At 41.6% G+C, this 21,788-nt stretch overlaps 1 long non-coding RNA gene across 1 annotated transcript in view; it reads right to left on the bottom strand.

Annotated features, from left to right (window-relative positions):
* The window catches only part of LOC125638691 (uncharacterized), a 140,531-nt gene that overhangs the window by 49,213 nt on the left and 69,530 nt on the right, over nucleotides 1-21,788 (bottom strand). The window lies entirely within an intron of this gene.

The following is a 21,788-nucleotide window of genomic DNA, read 5'->3' as shown; positions in this document are numbered from 1 at the left end:
CAGACAACAGAAAGAGGCAGTTGCAGAGCTTCCAGATTTTCCTGGAGGCAGGTGGCATTGAAGAGAAATTCAAGAGGGCAGGCTCAGAGACACTGGAAAGCATGAAGAGCACTACAAACTGCTGGACAAAGTAATTAGGAAGTTTCAAGAATGCAGAGATTCATAGAAGAATGTGTTTTTCAGTTAACAAGAAACCAAGAGACCATTGACAATTATGTTACAGACCTACATTTTAAAGCTAAATCATGTGAATTTGAACACTTAGCAGATGGACTAATTGGGGCCCCTTATTATTTTTATACACCTGGGCAACCAGTCAGAGCTAGGTTAATATGAGAAATAGACTTCACTCTGCAAAAAGCAATGGCTATTGACCAAGATGAGCGTACTTCCCAAATGAAAGTATTAGCAAGTAGTGAAAGAACTGAAGAACATCTAATTAAAGCATTAAGATTCAATACATGGGTAGGTCTATTTCCTTTCAGTACCATGCTTTTCTATGAGTATTTTAAGTATATGTCAGTTAGTAAGTATTGTCCACTGTAATATTTATGTTCCAGTAGCATCCAGACACTCCATTCAGGACTTGGGAGTCCAATATGCTAGTTGCCACACAAACAATCCCTACCTTGAAGAGCTGACAAACTAGAAAGACAAGGAACTGACAGAGGCATGGGGAGCAGAATACAGTGTAAAAGCAAAGTGGACTAGATGATGATAAGCACAGGTCTGGTTATTTCTACCTTCTCCTACTCCCCAAAGAATGATGAGCATGCAGGAGTAAGGAAAACAACCAAAATACTCCATGTACAAATGTATATATTATATACGTTTATATACTCATTACCTGCCTCTTTATTTTAAAAAAAAAATAAATGCATGTCAAATTAAGCCAGTCAACCGTTCAACCCCTTTGTAGTCTTATTAATTTTATGCCTGCCACTCATTATGCACACAGAGAATGTTATGTAGTGGGAGCCAATGTAATCTGTGGATTTACCCTCTCATTGTAGTTAAATTTTGTGCTATACGTGTGGAATTTTTCATTTTAAGTGGAAAAATAATGTAAATGATGCAATATAGAAAACATCCTTTGTCTGATGGCACACACTGAATAAATGCTAAATAATTAATTGTTTTCTGTGTCTTGCTAAATACCGTTAGTGAAGGATAGATTATAATCCTTCATTTCAGATTTCTTAGATTTTGCAAGTTTGCGCCAGAATTGTACAGTAACTTAATTTGAATAGGAAATACACATAGAAAATATAATAAATATGAAAATAAAGTTAGTTGTGAAGGCTGACTCTACATGTTTTCTTTCATGTGCATTATCAATTTCCTCAAGAATTATCCATCAGAACCTCCCTTTAGCCTCAAAACACTGCTGTAACTCTAATAAATATTGTAATAAAGATAAATAATCTGGAGAAAATGTTACAGTTCCATCTGAAAATCCTTTCTCTGCAAATGTATGCAAGGCTTTATCCTTTCTGCTAAGTACAAGTAAGCCGACATTCCACTCTTCTCTTCATGTCTCCCAAGTGAATTTGACCAAACCCCTCTTTTATTGTGAGCTTTGTTCAAATGTATATTAGTGCTGGCAGGGAGCCACTTTGTCTTCCAAACACACTGTAGAACTGAAGTCAAACATAAATGGGAATGGGGCTTACAGAATAACTAGTTTGGAACCATTCAGGAAGGCCTTATTTGCTTGGAGTCGGTGATATTTAGCTCTGCGTCATCAGAAGATACACTGAGGCCTCCAGATTTCCCTTCCTGCATTCATGTACACAAATTAGGAGGCAATTCTGATGCAGGAATGTTCAGAATAAGATCAGCAATCTGTGCTAATAACTCCTCATCCTCTACAAATGCCCTTCTGTACTGACTTTGAAGCATTCTTCTTACCCTGTTTCAGGAGGAAGAGGGTCTCTTGGTGCAGCTGGAGGCTTTCTTGTGCTGAGACTGATGCTCACACCCTCAGGAGTGAGCACATCCAGAGAAAACAACTCTGGTCTTGAAGGAGGAATGGGTTAAAACACAGGCACTGTATGCCAGTCCATACAGCTCGAGCCGCTGGAATTGCATGACGAGGTCATTTAAAAAAATAGCCCCAATTTCCCACTATATCTGAGCTGTGCTCAAGCATAGTGGAGACAGGGCCGCTCTTAGGATTTATGGGGACCTACACAGTATTATTAAACTGGTGGCCTACTGACTCCAGTCGAGGAGTTACAGCCACCACCTCCGCCTATGGACCCCCAGAAGAAACTCCTGCCCCCATTGCTGAGGTCCCAGAAGCCAAGTGGTGATTCTTGTCCCTGTGGGAAGAGAGAGGCCAGCTGGAGAAGTTGAGCGAACTTTGCCCGACTCACCCCCGGAGCTGGCCATGTCGTAGGGGTCTGCAGGGCCCCGCACCCCTCCCAGCTCACTGTATTCCACCTCTGCTCAGCCCTTCCAAGATGTTGTAGTCTCTTGTCTGCTTGTCCAAAACCTCTGCCGGCATCACAGTGAAGTGCGGCATCTCGGGGACCTGCAGCAGCTCCTGTCGTGCACGGCTCCCCCCGGATCACTGCCAGCCGGGTGAGACGCACACCCCAGCCAGCTGCACATTCCAGCCCCGTGCGGTCATTTCCCCGCCGGGCCAGCTGCTCTGCAAAGGGGGCTGCACTCAGAGCTGGGGAAGGGGACTCCATTGTTCAATGGGGGGCTCCACTTTGCAGAGGGGGAGGAGGAGAACTCAAAGGATACTATTGAGCCGGCGCTGCCTGTCCTGCCTCCCCTCATGGTGGTGGAGAGAGTCACAAGTGAGTACCCCTTCCCTGCAGAGACCCCAGCCGTACCCCCTAATGCAAAATGTGCCGTGCCGGCTCATTTGGCTCTCTCCGACCCCTAAGGAGACTGCGCAGCACATGGTCTTACCTGCTTGCTGTCCCAGCAGTGGTGCCCCAAATTTTCAGGTGCCCTACGCAGCCGCATGTGCTGCATATGCCTAAGGACGGCCCTGAGTGGAGAGCAGCAGCCTTAGGGCGCCAGCTGAGGCAACCTGAACCTGAGCTGCCCAACCCTCATAGAAACTAGAACAGCAGGAAGCCTCCTCGAATGTCTGCCACAGATGGAGGGTCAAATATACCGGAATTTGGCTCTAATATACTCCTTCTCTGCCTAACACAGCCCACCATGTTTCAGAGTAGCAGCTGTGTTCGTCTGTATCCGCAAAAAGAACAGGAGTACTTGTGGCACCTCAGAGACTAACAAATTTATGAGAGCATAAGCTTTCGTGAGCTACAGCTCACTTCTATGCATCTGATGAAGTTAGTCAGAAGTCCTCCTGTTCTTTTTACAGCCCAACATGTTCCTTACCCTTATTCTAGGGATAGTAGGGCAGCTAGTATAAGCCATTCAGCCACAGTATTTTCTGCGGGCCGAGATTTCCCCTAACCAAGAGTAATTCTCCTGTGGGATTTTGCTACCAGTTTAAGTTCTCTTTATGCTGCTTGTGCATACTTGGTGGCCTGGGGAATATGGTTTTATGTTGCTATCCCTCATGGATGCAAAGCAAAGCTTGAAGACCTAAACTAAGTGTACCCAAAGCCTGGCTGAGCATAGAGAGAACTTAAAACAGTAACTCTAAGAGGTGTGAACTGTGCCATCCATTTAAACTCTGAAATTTGCTGCTGTGCCAAAGGTGTGCAGCCATGGCATATGTTGGGGCCATCGGGCTCTTCATAATGGGCTATGATTTGGGCACCAGAGTACCTTAATGTCTGAGAGTCAACTGCGGATCCCATACATACAGAGACTATAGATACTTTTTTGGATCATTTATGATGCTTTCAGCCTCTCTCAGCTGCTGGATTTGGGGCAGACTAAGGATCAGGATGATAAGGGCTGTTATTTGGTTTCAGATGAACTAGAGGACTCTTCTGACACCAGGTATTTTTTCCACTATGTAGGAGCACTAATATAGTGACTCCACAGGAAGAACACTACTTTAGCCTAGTTTTCTGTAGAAGGTGCCCAAGACCACTGATTCTGAATTGAAACTTGCCAAGGAATCCACTAGATTCACAACTGAATAGAGAGGTACCTTGTCCAGGAACTCCTATGCAATTGGGTTGCCATAAATTACACCCTATATTGGACTAACTGATGAAGAAGGTGTGGCTGACCACTCAAACAACTGTCCAAGTCTCCAAGGTGGTCAAAGAAATTTATATCCTTCCTGCCAATGCTGCCAGCAACATCTCCCACTCTCCATACTAGAGTTTGATGGTGGAGGAGTGTTGTATTAATTTAGATGGAATATATGGGCCCAAAGAGTCAAAGATGATTACATAATCCAATCCCTGTCCAGCACTAAACAGTTCATACAAGGTTCAGGGTTTGATATACAGAAATATCAGCCTGCTTAGTACCATGGCAAACACACCATTAATAATTCTTTTTAACTTATTATTAAAGATACAGAAAAGAGAAAATGGTTAAAGCATTTGAAATGTAAAGTATTAAGTAAGGCTTTCATTTTAATAACATCCTTTGTTCCCTTTCCCTCTAGCAGGAGAGAGATTTTAGAAGGTGGGAGGGGGACCCTGTCTGACAATCTCTTAGATGGTATTAAAGTTGGTAATAACTGTCCTTTTGGGGGGGGGGGGGTAAGAGAGGAAGTTAGCTGAGATGAACTGGAGTTTTTGTTATTTCTGTTCTTGTAAAAGTTTGATCCCATTTCCCAAAAGAGAAAACAAAGTGAACACATACAAAAGGGGAGAGAAAAGAACAGCAAAGAGACAAAATGCAGCTTCTGACTCTGGTGCTGACTTTCACTTGCAACCTCACTGCTGGACAAACTACAGGTATAGCACATGGTTTTTAGTTGCCTCTCTGGTCACAGGTTTACAGCAGTGTTGAAAAATATGAAGTCTTGGCCAGCTAAGCCAGACTTTAGACAGAGGGCAAAAGGAGAAGGATAGGAAAAAGAAGAAGTAAAGCAGGGAAGGAAAAGAATACACAAATGTCAGGGACAGAGGAGGAGAGAAAGACAAAGTTTCATATCAGAGGTAGTGTTCAAGATTTAGCTGGAGCTGGTGAGGGTGGTGATGTCATCTGATTCCTTCTTTCTGACTCAGTCTAAATCTCAGCATTAGGACAAAAAAGTCTTGGGGTCCCAGGAGATGATCTGGGTGGCAGCCATCATGGTGAAGTTCACTCCTGTAGGTAATTCCCCTCCCTCCAAAGTGTCTTTCTTTAAGGACCCAAAAAGGGAGTGATGGGTGCAATAGTCCATACCCTCATTATATTATCCACCAATTAAGTCTAATTTCCAATGCACCAATTTTTGTTAGTTGATTTCCAGTTTCAATTTTTTTTGTTTACCAAGTATGATCTCAAAACAGTTCTTGAGTTATATCAGTAGGCCTCTTTGTTTGGACTAATTCAGTCAGTCAGTCTGTCTGTCTGTCTCATTTTTGCATCTTTTCCCATCAGCATGTATTGTTATAGCATGTCATGAACTTACACTCACATTTTACAGCTGGGCTTACAATAGAAGGCAATGGCTGAAGAGAATGCAGCCCTTACTGTGCTAAGCTGCAGTGCTGGGATTCATTTAGGTTTCAGAGTAACAGCCGTGTTAGTCTGTATTTGCAAAAAGAAAAGGAGTACTTGTGGCACCTTAGAGACTAACCAATTTATTTAAGCATAAGCTTTCGTGAGCTACAGCTCACTTCATCGGATGCATACTGTGGAAAGTGTAGAAGATCTTTTTATACACACAAAGCATGAAAAAATACCTCCCCCCACCCCACTCTCCTGCTGGTAATAGCTTATCTAAAGTGATCACTCTCCTTACAGTGTGTATGATAATCAAGGTGGGCCATTTCCAGCACAAATCCATGGTTTAACAAGAACGTCGGGGGGGGGGGGGGGGGCGGAGGAGGGGGGTTGGAAAAAACAAGGGGAAATAGGTTACCTTACATAATGACTTAGCCACTCCCAGTCTCTATTCAAGCCTAAGTTAATTGTATCCAATTTGCAAATGAATTCCAATTCAACAATCTCTCGCTGGAGTCTGGATTTGAAGTTTTTTTGTTGTAATATCACAACATTCATGTCTGTAATCACGTGACCAGAGAGATTGAAGTGTTCTCTGACTGGTTTATGAATGTTATAATTCTTGACATCTGATTTGCGTCCATTTATTCTTTTACGTAGAGACTGTCCAGTTTGGCCAACGTACATGGCAGAGGGACATTGCTGGCACATAATGGCATATATCACATTGGTGGATGTGCAGGTGAACGAGCCTCTGATAGTATGGCTGATGTTATTAGGCCCTATGATGGTGTCCCCTGAATAGATATGTGGACACAGTTGGCAACGGGCTTTGTTGCAAGGATAGGTTCCTGGGTTAGTGGTTCTGTTGTGTGGTATGTGGTTGCTGGTGAGTATTTGCTTCAGGTTGGGGGACTGTCTGTAGGCAAGGACTAGCCTCTCTCCCAAGATTTGTGAGAGTGTTGGGTCATCCTTCAGGATAGGTTGTAGATCCTTAATAATGCGTTGGAGGGTTTTAGTTGGGGGTTGAAGGTGACAGCTAGTGGCGTTCTGTTATTTTCTTTGTTAGGCCTGTCCTGTAGTAGGTGACTTCTGGGAACTCTTCTGGCTCTATCAATCCGTTTCTTCACTTCTGCAGGTGGGTATTGTAGTTGTAAGAATGCTTGATAGAGATCTTCTAGGTGTTTGTCTCTGTCTGAGGGGTTGGAGCAAATGAGGTTGTATCGCAGAGCTCGGCTGTAGACAATGGATCATGTGGTGTGGTCAGAGTGAAAGCTGGAGGCATGTAGGTAGGAATAGCGGTCAGTAGGTTTCTGGTATAGGGTGGTGTTTATGTGACCATCGTTTATTAGCCCTGTAGTGTCCAGGAAGTGGATCTCTTGTGTGGACTGGACCAGGCTGAGGTTGATGGTGGGATGGAAACTGTTGAAATCATGGTGGAATTCCCCAAGGGCTTCTTTTCCATGGGTCCAGATGATGAAGATGTCATCAATATAGCGCAAGTAGAGTAGGGGCATTAGGGGACAAGAGCTGAGGAAGCGTTGTTCTAAGTCAGCCATAAAAATGTTGGCATACTGTGGGGCCATGCGGGTACCCATAGCAGTGCCGCTGATTTGAAGGTATACATTGTCCCCAAATGTAAAATAGTTATGGGTAAGGAGCTTTTTCTAGTTTGTGTTTACAAGGCCTACTAAGCCTACATTGCCAAAGATCAAGTGAACTGTGGATGAAAGTCACTCCCCGCCCACAATTCTCTTCCCCTTAAGAAAATGTAGGTGCTTAAACTACCTACAGGGATCTAGGGCTGTCCCAGCATCATGATGAATGGATACCCTATATGTATTCCCTTGGCTGCAGGCATCCAGAATCCACTAAGAGATCAGATAATAATATCTGGAAAAATCATTTTATGGGAGCAGGAGAAGGCATCTTTGCATAAGGCAAAGACAACTGTGTCACAACCCTTGGGTCTCTAATTCAACATAGGGATGAGAGAGGCTCTACTTTGAATCTCTGTTTTCTCTTCAATCATTGACTGGTAGGGAGAAAAACTCCTCCCCACACAACTCCACATCACCAGAAGCCAAAGGCTGCTGATAGCAAGCACTAAAAACATAAAGGATTCGAAGAGCATTTAGGCAGCTTATCAGCAGCAGCTGGTTGGAACTTTTCTGAGAGCTTTCACGCCATTTCTAAAGGAAGATGACTGGGTATCCTCTCAGAACCCTGTGGAGATACAGATACGTGCATATAAAGATACTTCCCAAGCACAAGAAGCATCAAGAGATCTATCTGTCCAATCAAAACTAACCAGCACAGCTTGAGTGTTGAATGAGCTTGAATGTTGAATGTCAACTGCTTGCAGTGAACTACTCATGAGTGATTTACAGGCCAAAAATTATTTGCCAACATTATTCAGCAGATAATTATGAACGTGACTGCAAAAATTGTACGCTACTCACTAACAATTTGTGAGCAGAAAAAGAGGTTATGTTTGTTAAATATGTTATTTGGTGTGAATTAATTGCCTAGCTCTACTTATAAGATGATTTTTGTGTGTGTTTTTGTGGGAAAATAGAAACAATATCCTTGATGTTTTTTCTTTATATTTTTTGGTATCCAGGGTCAAACTCTATTTTAAGCATATGTTGTAGAGAGTATGTATTTATAGAATTTTTTGTCTACTATTTTATACCAGAGTAATGTCTCTCTTCCTAGCATGGTCACACGAAGTTCAGTCTCTTAATTTGTATCCTGGTACTAAATTACCAAGCAGTTCTAGGTAAACCCTTTGTTAAATTCATAGAACTAGATTTAATAAGAAAAATGACAGAACTAAGTTTCCCCTCTTGTTAAAACTGAGAAGGTGAGGAATGGGAGTGTCTTCAGTCAGCTACATTTATTCATGTAGGGTCTGATCCACACCCCATTAAAGTCAATGGAAAGACTCCCATTCTTCAGTGGCCTTTAGATAGGCCCATTTAGCAGAATCCTGAAAGGAATAGAAATAGAAATATCTATTTTCTAAGGTCTGATTTACACTGACCAAATAAAAGACTTAGAAAAACAAACAAACAAAAAACTCCACAACAGAATGAGTCAAGGATAGACAGTTCACTTTTCTTTTGGGCTCCCTGGCTTTCCTCAGTTTCAGCCATATCTATTTAAGCCTACATTTTAGTATGCATTTAGTATGGAAAAAGGGCCTTATCAGCATTTCTATTATAAACTCCACTCTCAATAGGTTTGTCATGAGGCTGTTTTAATTGGCACACAACTCCAGCCCAGATGGAGTTAGTTTAGTTTCTAAGGGCCAGTTTATGTACTCTAGAGAAGCCCGTGGAGGGTGGGAATGCTGTGTAATTTTCACAGAAAATGGACCAAATTTTGTTAGGGACAGGGAGGCTGAGCCTAAGTGCTATCATATCCCCACTTCTCTGCATTTGTATCTCTGCAGTTCTGGAGTCATGGAAGGCCAGGGTATAAATCATGCTGAATAGAACTACTTTCTGGGGGATCATACTCCCTGAAACTTGCAGGGATTTTGAAGAGAAAGGTAATGATGATGATGGATTAGTTGTATTGTAGTAGTGCTTAGGACCAGGAATCCATTGTACTGGTGCTGTACAAACACAGAACAGCTACCTATGGTGACTCACTCATCATAATTATATCCACCTTTAATGTTTGCATATTGAACTGTCTCTTCCACAGGGCAGGTTGAGGGGTGTCCTTGAGGGAGACATATTGCCATGTAGATTGTGGAAGCAGCAGAGGAATAATGCAGACATAATGAGTCTCCATGAACATGCTCCAGATTTGTTGGTTTGCAGTGTCAGGCTCCTTGCCTGCTCTGTGAAGCGGATTGAAATCACATGAGCCTTAAGCAAATAATTACACAGGAACTCAGAGTTCAAATTTAAGGAATATCCTGGCCCTTCTACAGGATTTTCTGGGAGCTGGGAAGATTTGGTCTTGACTTTGGCCTACACGGGTTATGTCATTCTTTAAGATAAAAAGTGGTAAAAATATATATTTGTGGTGCCTTGGGGTAATACTCTTCTTACACTAAAATTCCCCCAAACCTACCAATGTAGACATAGGTGCTCCCATGGCTTCTCCAAATGGACTGCAGCACATTGTAGCAGATCTGAGTTAGAGAACAGATGTAAAACGGAAATGATAGTTCCACAGTCAACTCCTCTCTCTCTCTCTCTCTCTCTCTCTCTCTAACGTCACAGAAGCTACTCTGTGAGAACTCGACAAGCATTGAGATTCACCGGTGAGGAAAGAAATGGAGTAGAAACTTCTCCTGAGCTCATACCGAGCTCTTCTTCAGGTCATGGTTTGAGGTGCTATCCAGACAAGTAAGGGATTGTGTCACCACCTGCGCTGCAATCCTGGATGCTTTGCTGCTGTAGCTACCAACCTTGGATGCTCACAATCAGCCTACAAGCATGCAGGTTACACTGAATGTCCATGTGTTAAGACAGCCCCGGTTCAGCTGCTTTGACCCCAGCTGCCTGTCTACAGTCCCACAGCCTCACTCTGGCTTCCACCACCCTGGGTTACTACTTGCAAGGTGACCCCAACACCCTCCCAGCCCTGAGTCTTCCCAAAACCATGTGCTCTATAATGTTGAGCCCTCTGCTGGACAGTTCAGAGAAATAATAAGGGTAGTTTGTTCCTCTAAAGACACAAATGCACAGTTTATTAGCTGGGATAAATACACCTTTCCATGTAAGATTAGCACTGAGTTAGTTTATATTAATAGTAAAACAAGAAGAATTCTCTGTAAACTCAAAAGCTTGTCCCTCTCACTAACAGAACTTGATTAATAGAACATACTACCTCACCTACTTCATATGTAGATGAAAATTTTTTAAAAATCATTTTTGTCAAAATTTCCCACAGAAATAAAGCCCTGTTTTCCAATCAGCTTTATTAAATGTCTCTAATGGTGCCACTCCCTGTTTTGGTCCTCAAGAAGTGCAGAGACCAGTATTCTATTGCTCATCTGTGAGTCTGTAATCTAAAGAAGGTCTTTGCAGACACCCGTGAGCATCTGTGCTGGATCCCTCACCTTCTAGCTCTAAGTACGGAAGCAAAAAAATTAGATGCATCCGTCAAGAGTGTCTCTGTTTTCCAGTTTCATTTTGGCAAGCATTCTTTTGAAAAATCTACTGGTAGGTGTTGCAATTTGGGCATAATTGTTGCCATGGATCTGAAAGAATATAGTTAGAAAGGGCTATCAAGTATGCCAGCCATGATATTCAGTGCTCAGAGACTCAACATACCTGATGATTTAACGTACTATATAATTACAAAGTATTATAGCTAAACTACTCAGAGATAGAATTAATATTTTTCGCTTTTTGACCTGGATACCTTTGTGCAGAATTTCAGGCCTGAGGTGAACTCTCAGTGCTCTTACAGCTGGCAGGATGATAGGGAAAGTGGCATCTCTGGTTTTTAACTCCTAAGTTAACTCTTCAAAGAGGTCAAGGATTTGAATGACAGTATGTGCCAGGTTCCACTGGCACTGAGTGAAAAAATAGTATTTAAGTCCTCAGAGCAGATTCCCATCAGAACCTGTTAGTTGTTCAGCAGGCTCTGTAACACATCGGAGGTTGAATTCCAACAGGTCACAGTATCTTGGATTATAGCTAGTTCAGAGTAAAAAAAGTTCTATTTGCGAGCTGTGCAATTTGGCAACAGCAGAAAAGTAGGTTTTGAAATAGTCAAGCAGCTTCTGGCTAGCCATAAGTAGGCTGTCAATGGAGGGTTGTTTTAACTAAGGATTATTAATAAGAAATCATAGGAGGTGGGCAACTGACCTTAAACTGTACACCATATACAGTCAATGAAAGCGTTCTCCATGTTGATGCTATTACCTCAGAGCACAGAAGTGATACTATATTTTGTAATCTGCCTTCTATTTATCAGGTGCAACAACCTTCAACACGATGCTCCTGTAGGACTGAACCCAGGACCTCTCTCACAAAACTACCATTAGAACAAAGCACATAACTTTTGTAGGCTCTTATGATATACATGAACCAGCCTCTAGAGGGGGATATGACACACTCTGGTAATGTGTTACATGTGCTCAGAAAGGCATATGATATCATTGCTCCCATAGGCATAATGGTTAAAATCGTCACAATGAAAAATCTCTAATCTGCTTTTGAAACTCTTGTATACAGTGGGCTGTAAGCCTGAGAAAAGACTGGGCCCTTCTCTCTCACTTGATAGTTCCATTAGAATGCCTACACTTAGGAGCTCACTCTTTAGCCACACCCTTTTCACTTATCTACTCTGCCAACCAGTCCGCAAGAGTTCCCCTGGGAAAAGTACTCTAGATGCTCCATATCCAATACCAGTGCACAGGTGTGGTGAAGGCATGGACTCTGTGCTGGACATCTGGGAATGGATGCGAGTTACAGGGACAGCCCTGAAGATACCCATTACAGGACTATTTTTGGCTTCAGTGGTCACAAATCCTGACCAGCCTGTGCACTTTTATTGTGCTCTGTACTGTGAAGACACCATCAAACTTCATTTGACCATGCATGCCCAGAAAATACCATACCCTTCACCTTTATGACCAAACATTTCCAGAAGATCAATTTATTTATTTTTTAGAAAAGACATTTCAGGTTGGCAAACTGATGTCCAAATGGGAGTCACTCATTGGTAGACACATACAATAGTTAATTTATCAATTGCTTGTAGATATTAAAACATTTGACATCATAATTGCAGTAAAATAACATCAAAATTCTGTCTCTTCCTGCTGCGGTAATGCAGCATCTGAGAGCAAGAAGGCCATGGGAATTTCTATATTTGAATATAAGATCCAATGCACAAAGAAAAGTAAATATATATTTTATAATCAAAAGGGATGTAGGGGGAAGGGATAGTGGCCCTGTCTCGTGTAACATCTTCCTGAAATTAGACTTCAGCATACATTTGCTGGTAAAATAATAATTAACATATCATGCAAAGTACCCAGACTCTGCTAAGAAACTGAATTCTGTTTTTTTTTTTTTTAATATACCTATATACTATGCATGAGGCTTGAATTTGAACAGGCACTGAGAATATAGAACAGTAGGTCATGTCTAATGTCTAAAAGATACAGATACACACATTTATTTATTGACCTCCAGATAATTTGAGCAAATACTAGATACAAAGAAACATGAGTCATCTGAAAATTATGTGTCTCAAACACAACTCAGAAAGCATTGCTTGAAATTTACATAATCATTTTACAAAGCCAAATATTAGACAGACAGACAGATTAGATTAGATAATACTTACTTTGGAAAGGAAGTAGCTTTCACCTGAATTAAAATGATCAGAGCAGATTTAATTACATGTACGTGTTATAATTAAAGTCTTTTCTAGAGCTTTTTGTTGCTCATTAATGTAATATACAAAATTTATTTTAACTATGCAAATTAAGTGTGGTCGAATACAATCAATTTAAAATGGGACAAAAGAATCAGTGTTGTTTTCTTTTTACTCACTATCAAAGGTGTTTTCTTATTTGTTTGTTTTTGTTTGGGTTTTTTTGGGGGGGGATGGAAGCATAATAGAGATTATTCAAAGCATATCAATTTTCAAAACCCTGCACAAAAGTGCCCAGTTAGATTTTACAAGGTTTAGGCACAGCATAGACAGAAGGAAAATATAAAAATAGGTATTTTTGAAAAAAAATAATTCTGACAAAACATATGAAAGTACCAATTATATTAGAAACTCTGGTCAGTGGTTTTCAAAAGGTATGAAAAATAGCCTTGTCTACGGAGTTTAATATGGCCAGAAATTGGCCAGAATAAAGACAACTGAATGAATGGCCAAATTGTGGCATCCAAAACTCTAAGTAGCTAAAAAAGATATGTGGAATATATATAAGGTTGGTTTTATGTTAGCTATATAATTTAAACAGAAATGCTGCTAGTGTCATCCCCATATTTTTCCAGTATTGTTCTAGGTGACAAATGGAAGCTGCTATATGACTGGAAAAAACAATAAGAACTTGACACAGTAGGCAGAATCCAGATTCTAGGCACGAGGAGCTACAAATTAGTCTGATTAAATGTAATTTGTGGAATTTTGTTTTTGTTTTTATTTGAATGAGCTTGCAGTATGTCAGTATCTGAGAATATATAATAGTAATGTTCTCTTTTGAGTACCCTCTTTGTATTCATAAGTGCAAACATTGGGAATATTGTAAAATAAAACGATGGCCTATGATTAAGGCTACGTTTTAGTCACGGGTACTTTTAGTAAAAGTCATGGACAGGTCATGGACAGGAAACAAAAGTTCATGGCCCGTGACCTGTCCATGACTTGTACTATATACCTTTAACTAAAACTTGTACTGGGGGAGGGTGCGAGTGCTTGGGGAGGGGGAGTGGTCTGGGGGTGCCGTGGATGCTGGCTGGGATGGCCTGGGACCCCCGCTGGTGCTGAGGGGGAGGCGGGTGGCAGCGCGCAGCCTGGGACTCCTGCTGGTGTTGGGAGAGGGGGGCTGGGCAGCAGCACGTGGCCCTGGACCCTCTCTAGTGCTGGGGGGATCGGGGAGTGGCACGCAGCCCGGGTCCCCTGCTGGTCCTAAGGGGGGGAAGGTTGGCAGGGCTGGCAAGCTCCTTACCCAGCTCCGCGCATCCCTGCACCCCTAAGGGGGAGGGAAGGCCGGGGGGCTCCATGCACTTTCCCTGCCATGAGCTCTGGCTCCGCAGCTCCCATTGGCCAGGAACTGCAGCCAATGGGAGCTGTGGGGGCAGTGCCTTTGGGCAGGGGGCAGCCCGCAGAGCTCCCTGGCCCCTCCACCTAGGAGCTGCAGGGATATGCCAGTGGCTTCCACCCCACACCCCAACCCCCTGCCCCAGCCCTGAGTCCCCTCCTGCCCCAACTGCAACTCCTGCCCCACCCAAACTGCCCCAACAGTGGCCGGTGCGCCTGTCCCAGGAGCTGCTTAATCTGCTCAGGCAGCCCCTGAGCCAGCCATACCAGCTGCTGCAGAAGTCACAGAGGTCACGGAAAGTCATGGAATCCGTGACTTCAGTGACCTCCATGACAGAAACGCAGCCTTATCTATGATTCCTCTACATCAGGGTGGCCAAACCATGGCTTGCAAGCCACATGCGGCTCTTTTACAATTAAAGTGTGGCTCACAGAGCCCTCCATTCTCCACCTACCAGACTGGGGTGGGTGGGAGCTCAGGGCTTCTGTCCTGCGGCAGGGTGGTGGGGTAGGGGCTTCTAACTTGAGGGGATGGGGGACTCAGGGCTTCAGACCCATGGGAGCCACCTGCCGGGAACAGGGTGAAGTCCCGAGCCTCAACAGGCGTGCCCAGCTCTTGAAATTCTGAACAATGTTGTATGAAACTTCGAGGGTCAGTAAGTTTGACCGCCCCTACTCTATGTGAATTTAAATAATCAAAGCCAAACATTGTTTAATTTTTCCTCTCTCCTGCCTTCTCTTCCTCATCAATATCAGATTTCCTGTGCTCCAATTGTTTTCCTCTCTCAACTTTCTCTCCTATCTCATGGTCTGCTTTCCATGTTTCTCCCTTCTCCACCCCACCATACCTTAGCAATACTAGAAGTCAACAGCATAGTGATGGTTCAAGTAATAAATACAATCATACAAAGATATATACTTCTACAATTTATTTTATCTTAAATTTGTTAACTCTTCTTCTCCTTTTAATCTTCTTACCATATTTTATGTTACTTATTATATTAAATCACTTAGTCCCTAGTAACTAAAAGATTTTCCTCAGGCACTTAGTAATGCAAAGCTGCAGCCTGTCTCCACAGTGCCATGTACTAGAGAAGGTGAGCCAGGGAAGGTGTGGTCTTCATGCAATTACTTTACTGTTAAAGTTTTGATTGTTCCTTTATCTTAGTGTTTATTTATCTAATCACTTTATAGTCTTGCTGTTGCCCATCGATTGCTAATTAATACCAAGACAACAGCAAGTTAAAAATCCAAGCTTGTAGGCATATTTTTAAAAGGTTAAAATGTGTTTTCTTCGGCTTAAAAAAATCATAACAAAGATTTAGTGGACTTCTTGCCACATTTTGACTAGAATCTGGCAAAACAGTCAAGATTTTTTTCATACTGGAAGTTATAATTAGATGCTAATTACATTCCACTAATTACATCTGAGTAGGCACCCAAGGATGATTCATATTTATTAATTCTGCAGGCATCCTCTCTATGACACATTTTTCCAGATTCTTTGTATACCACGGTCATTGTCACTAATATGCATAGCTGTCTTGAACATGAGCTGTTATAATTAATCATTGGACTAACATTTTTAGCAAGCTGGCTAAAATAGTCACAAATTGTTTCATTGTTCTTTTTTCTTCTTTTTTGTGGTTTCTATTTCTAATAATAGCACAATAAACAATACGAACAAAACCTGTACATTTTTACGTTGGCTTGTAGATCTTACAGTTGTACAGAATATAAAATGAATCTCGAACCATGCTGGCAAGTTAAAGACAAAACTTTGAACTAGATGATACAGTTCTGAAGGGTTCCGGCTCTATTGAAAGTTTTTATTTTCAAGTTTAAGCATTTGTGCGCCTCACATTTATTAATTTATTTGCTAAGTACAGAGAAATCCAAAAGAACTAATCAGTGCTGTGATCCTTACTAAATCCATACTGAGATAACTCCCACTCTAGCTTTTCTTTGAGTAAGGACTCATTATATATTTATGACTCAACCACTGAGGAAGGAAGAGGTGAGTACCAGTAGGTATTTTCCCTTAGAAAGAATCCCTTCCAGAGCTCCCAAACAAGCAAAGACAGTAACCTCACAGCATACAGCCCTTTTGTGGGATGCAATGTAGTAATTTAACATGGTTGCTTAGTTTTGTTGGACATGGCATAATGGTGATAGGTGGAGTTATGACTTTGCCTGCTCTTCATCTCTTTCTTCCACCACCTTTAGGAAGCCATGATCTATTGGATAAGGAGGGAGGAAGCAGCCACTGCAGTTCTACCTGGCCTTTCTGATGGATTTTTTAAAGTACTGTTTTGAACTGCATCTTGAAATGAGTGGGGAGCCAATACAACTGTTGAGAACTGGGATGATGAGGCCATGCTTGTGTATTCCTCTGAGAAGGTTGGCATCCACATTCTGTACATACTGGAGTCTGGAGGGCTGGGACTTGTTTGAGGTAGTAGAATATCATGCTGTCCTCTCTGGCACTAAATTCTGAAAGATAATTTGTGAAACTTGTATTCTTTATCAGTCTCTCTCTTTCCTCTTGTCTTTCTCTCTTGGCTTTAACTTCAAGCTTGAATTGAAATGGATAGTACATCTTCCACAAAACGGCCCCACCCTGATTCTCGTTCTGTACACTTAAAAAAAAAAGAGTAGTAGTGTAGATTCTTCCTGAGCAGGTCAAGTTCAGCTCTGTTAAGGAAGCAGGAATCAGTTTGCAAGAAGCACAGTGAGGGATTTGATTTTTTGAGAGGTGGGATGAAATCATAAATATTTGTGTACGTGTGGGAGGGAGTGAATCTGCACCTAGAAAGGGAAAAAGGGGAAGATAGTATTTACTTTTGCTGTACAATGTATATTGTTAATTGTGCTGACTCATAATGGAAACTAGGATGAAAATCTTCAACATAAAGAGGAATGGGGTTGAGGTGATAATTTTTATTTTCAGAAAGGCAACTGATTTTAGATTGAGAAAGGTATATGGAAGATAGTGTTGTGTCTGTTAAAAAATCAGAAGGAGTGCTAAACATCTACAGCTGGGAAGGAAGGGTTAAAGAGACAGAACTTTCAGTTTTAAACATTTGTGTTTATTCGGGTGCAGTTCAGTGATTTTGGACAAGATTCTACAATTATTGGTGTAAGAGAGAAGCTAAAATGAGAACCTTCCGTTACATTACAGTTGTAAATGCTTTCTGATAAATGTTTAACTGTTTTCATTTTAAAAGGCAGACTCATCAGAACTAAATATCAGCATATGGACTAAGAAATTTGTTGCAATGGGGCTGAATATTCTTTTTTAGTGCTTTAGCTAGACCTAATATGCTGCATAGTTTATTCAGCAAACAGAACCGATTTTTGTGTTGCAAACTTTGTTTTTTTAACTTTACACTTAAGGAATCTCCCAAACAGAATTTGGATCTTGCTGGAAAAGAAAAATGCAAAAGATGTAACATTAAAACAATTCTCTCTTTTCTGTGAACCTGATCCTTTGAAAAAATGAGTGCTCACAACTCCCATCCAATGAAGTCAGTGGAAGTTAAGAGCCTCGACACCCTCCAAAATCAGGTACTTGTTAGGGGGCTTATTCCTATCAGTACTATATCAGCACATTATAAGCCAGCTGAAATATTTCAATGATAAGTACATTGTGTTACTGATTTGGGGTTAATTTAGTTATTTAATCACCAACAAGAAAAAAAGTGTAAACACAGTACTAATACTACTGTAGCTTTATTCTCCATTTCAGTCTTTGTAACTGGCTCTTGTCTTTGTGAGTTAGAGCCTGTAAACGTTAACAGGAAGTGTGGCACTGCATAGTTTCCTTGAGTATAAGTGACAACTTCAAACTTCCTGTTGAAGTTCAGGAGGGCCTCACCCAAAGCTCATGGAAATTGAAAGAAAAACCCACCATTGACTTCAATGGGCTTTTGAGCTTTGGATCATGTTAATAGTGCATGACAACGGAATTTCATAAATGGTCATTTGGGTGAAGTGTAGTGGTAAAGTAATATGAAGTACTGAGTGCCCGAAACTCCAGCCTGAGTCATTGACACCTTGACAATCAGACGCATAGAATATATACTTCCCAGTTCTGTATATTAAAATTTAACACACATATTTTGATTAGATTTTTGTTAAGATAAAAACATGTATGTTCGGTTTTTTCCCCCCCTTGACATAGATTGGTTGTAGAGGACAACCTTGGTTCGGGTGATCATGGGTTCATTCAGTTTAAACTAAATGGAAGGATAAACAAAAATAGATCTGCAACTAGGGTCCTTGATTTCAAAAGAGCTAACTTTAATAAATTAAGGGAATTAGTTAGGGAAGTGGACTGACCAAATAACTCTGAATGTGGAGGAGGCTTGGAATTTTTTTAAGTCACAGTTGCAGAAACTATGTGAAGCCTGCATCCCAACTCAGGGGAAAGAATTCATAGGAAAGGTTTGCAGACCAAGCATCTCAAACAGGTGATTAAGAGAAATCAGAAAGCCTACAAAAAATGAAAGATAGGGGAGATCAGCAAGGGAACAGCTACATCTTGAAGGTCAGAATATCTAGAAATAAAGTAAGAATTCCCAAAAGTGAAGCAGAGTTGGACTTTGTAAAGGGAATTAAAACCAGGAGTAAAAGGTTCTATAGCCTTATAAATAAGAAGAATAAAAGGAAAGAAGTGGGACCACTAACCACTGAGGATGGGGTGAAGATTAAAGATTATCTAGGCATGGCCCAACCCCCCTAACAAATACTTTGCCTCAGTTTTTAATGAGGCTAATGAAGATCTTAGGGGTAGTGACAGCGTGGCTCATGGCAATGAGGATTTGGAGGTAGAAATTGTGACATCCAAGGTGGAAGTCAAACTCAAACAGCTTAATGGAACTAAATTGGGAGGCCTGCATAATCTCCATCCAAGGATATTAAAGGAACTGGCACATGAATTGCAAGCCCAACAGCAAGGATTTTTAATGAATCTGTAAACTCGGGGTGGGGGAAGGGGGTCATACCCTATAACTGGAGAACTGCTAATATAGTTCCTAATTTTAAGAAAGGTGAAAAAAAGTTTTCCAAGAAAGTATAGGCCTGTGAGTTTGACTTCAATTGTATGCAAGATTTTGGAACAAATTTTGAAAGAGAAAGTAGTTAAGGACACAGAGGTGAACAGTAATTGGAATAAAATACAACATAGTTTTACAAAATGTAGCTCATGCCAGACGAACCTGATCGCCTTCTTTGAGACAATTACTGTTTTTTTAGACAAAGAAAATGCAATAGATAGAAGCTACCTGGATTTCAGTAAGCATTTGAATAGTTCCACATGGGAAATTATGAGTTAAATTGGAGAAGCTGAGGATTAATATGAGAATTGAAAGGTGGGTAAGGAACCAGTTAAAGGGACAACCACAGTGGATCATACTGAGAGGTGAACTGTCAGGCTGGAGGGAAGTTACTAGTGAGTACCTCAGAGATCGGTCTTGGGCCCAATCTTATTTAACATTTTTATTACTGACCTTCGCACAAAAAGAGAGAGTGTGCTAATAAAATTTGCAGATGACACAACATTGAGAGGTACTGCCAATATGGAAGAGGACCAGAATATCATAGAAGAAGATCTGGATGACTTTGTAAACTGCAGTAATAGAAATGGGATGAAATGTAGAAGTGCAAAGTCATACATTTAGGGACTAACAACAAGAATTTTTGCTATAGGCTGGGGACTTATCAATTTCAAGTGACAAAGGAGGAGAAAAACGTTGGTGGATTGGTTGATCACAGGATAACTATGAGCCGTAAATGTGATGCAGCCATGAAAAAAGTTAATGCAGTCCTAGGATGCATCAGGAGAGGCATTTCCAGTAGAGAAAGGGAAGTGTTAGCACCACTATACAAGGCACAGGGGAGACCTCATCTGGAATATTGTGTGCAATTCTGGTCTCTCATGGTTTAAGAAAGATGAATTCAAACGGGAGAGGTGCAGAGAAGGGCTACTAGGATGATCCAAGGAATGGAAAACCTACCTTATGAAAGGAGACTCAAAGAGCTTGGTTTGTTTAGCTTAACCAAAAGATGGCTGAGGGGAAATATGATTGCTGTCTATAAACAAATCAGAGGGATACATTCAAGGGAGAGAGAGGAGTTATTTGAATTAAGCATCAATGTGGACACAAGAATAAATGGCTATAAATTGTCCATCAACAAGTTTAGAATTAAACTTGAAATTAGATGAAGGTTTCTAACCATTAGAGGAGTGAAGTGGACCATTGACGGGAGGCGGGAGGGATAGCTCAGTGGTTTGAGCATTGGCCTGCTAAACCCAGGGTTGTGAGTTCAGTCCTTGAGGGGGCCATTTAGGGGGTTCTGGGGCAAAATTGGGGATTGGTCCTGCTTTGAGCAGTGGGCTGGACTAGATGACCTCCTGAGGTCCCTTCCAACTCTGATATTCTATGAATGGGATTGTTGTCAGCCTCTAGTGTACCTAGGTGCAGGTGAAGATTTTTGGGGGGGAGGGACAGCTCAGTGGTTTGAGCATTGGTCTGCTAAACCCAGGGTTGTGAGTTCAATCCTTGAGGGAGCCATTTAGTGATCTGGGGCAAAAATTGGGGATTGGTCCGGCTTTGAGCAGGGGGTTGGACTAGATGACCTCCTGAGGTCCCTTCCATTCCTGATATTCTATGATTCTAAGTTCTGGAACAGCCTTCCAAGGGGTGCAGTGGGGGTAAAAAAATCTAACAGGGTTCAAGACTGAGCTTGATAAGTTTATGGAGGGGATGGTATGATGAGACTGCCTACACTGGCATGTGGTCCATTGGTGACTGCCAGTAGCAAAAATACCCAACTACTGGAGACGGGACACTAGATGGGGAGTAGCTCTGAGTTAGTACAGGTAATTCTTTCCCAGGTATCTGCCTGGTGGGTCTTGCTCACATGATCAAGGTCTAACTGATCGCCATATTTGGGGTCAGGCAGGAATTTTCCCCCAGGTTGGATTGGCTGAGACCCTGGGGGGTTTTCACCTTCTTCTGCAGCATGGGGCCTGGGTCACTTGAAGGTTTAAACTAGTATAAATGATGAATTTCTGTAACTTGAAGTATTTAAATCATGATTTGAGGACTTCAGTAGCTCAGCCAAAGGTTAGGGGTCTATTACAAGAGTGGGTGAGGTTCTGTGTCCTGCAATGTGCAGGAGGTCAGACTAGATTATCATGATGGTCCCTTCTGACCTTAAAGTCTATGAGTCTATGAAGGCTTACTCTTCAAGGTAACAGGTTAGAATTCCCCCTTAAGACTGGTAGTGACTGAAAGTTGTAACACGTTGCTGGCTGTATTTAGTTCAAATCAAGATATGTAGCCTGTGGGATGAAGACCAAAGAATATAAATTCAATCAATTAGCATTTATTACAGACAGCCAGTGACTGCATAAATTTCCACTATGCATTAGACAAGTTAATATTTTTTCATCTTTCTTAATTGCTTCACCT

The sequence above is a fragment of the Caretta caretta genome, chromosome 1 (assembly GCF_965140235.1).
Source record: "Caretta caretta isolate rCarCar2 chromosome 1, rCarCar1.hap1, whole genome shotgun sequence".
Lineage (NCBI taxonomy): Eukaryota > Metazoa > Chordata > Testudines > Cheloniidae > Caretta > Caretta caretta.
Note: the sequence above shows the minus strand (reverse complement) of the source record. Positions and strands in the feature narration are given on the sequence as shown.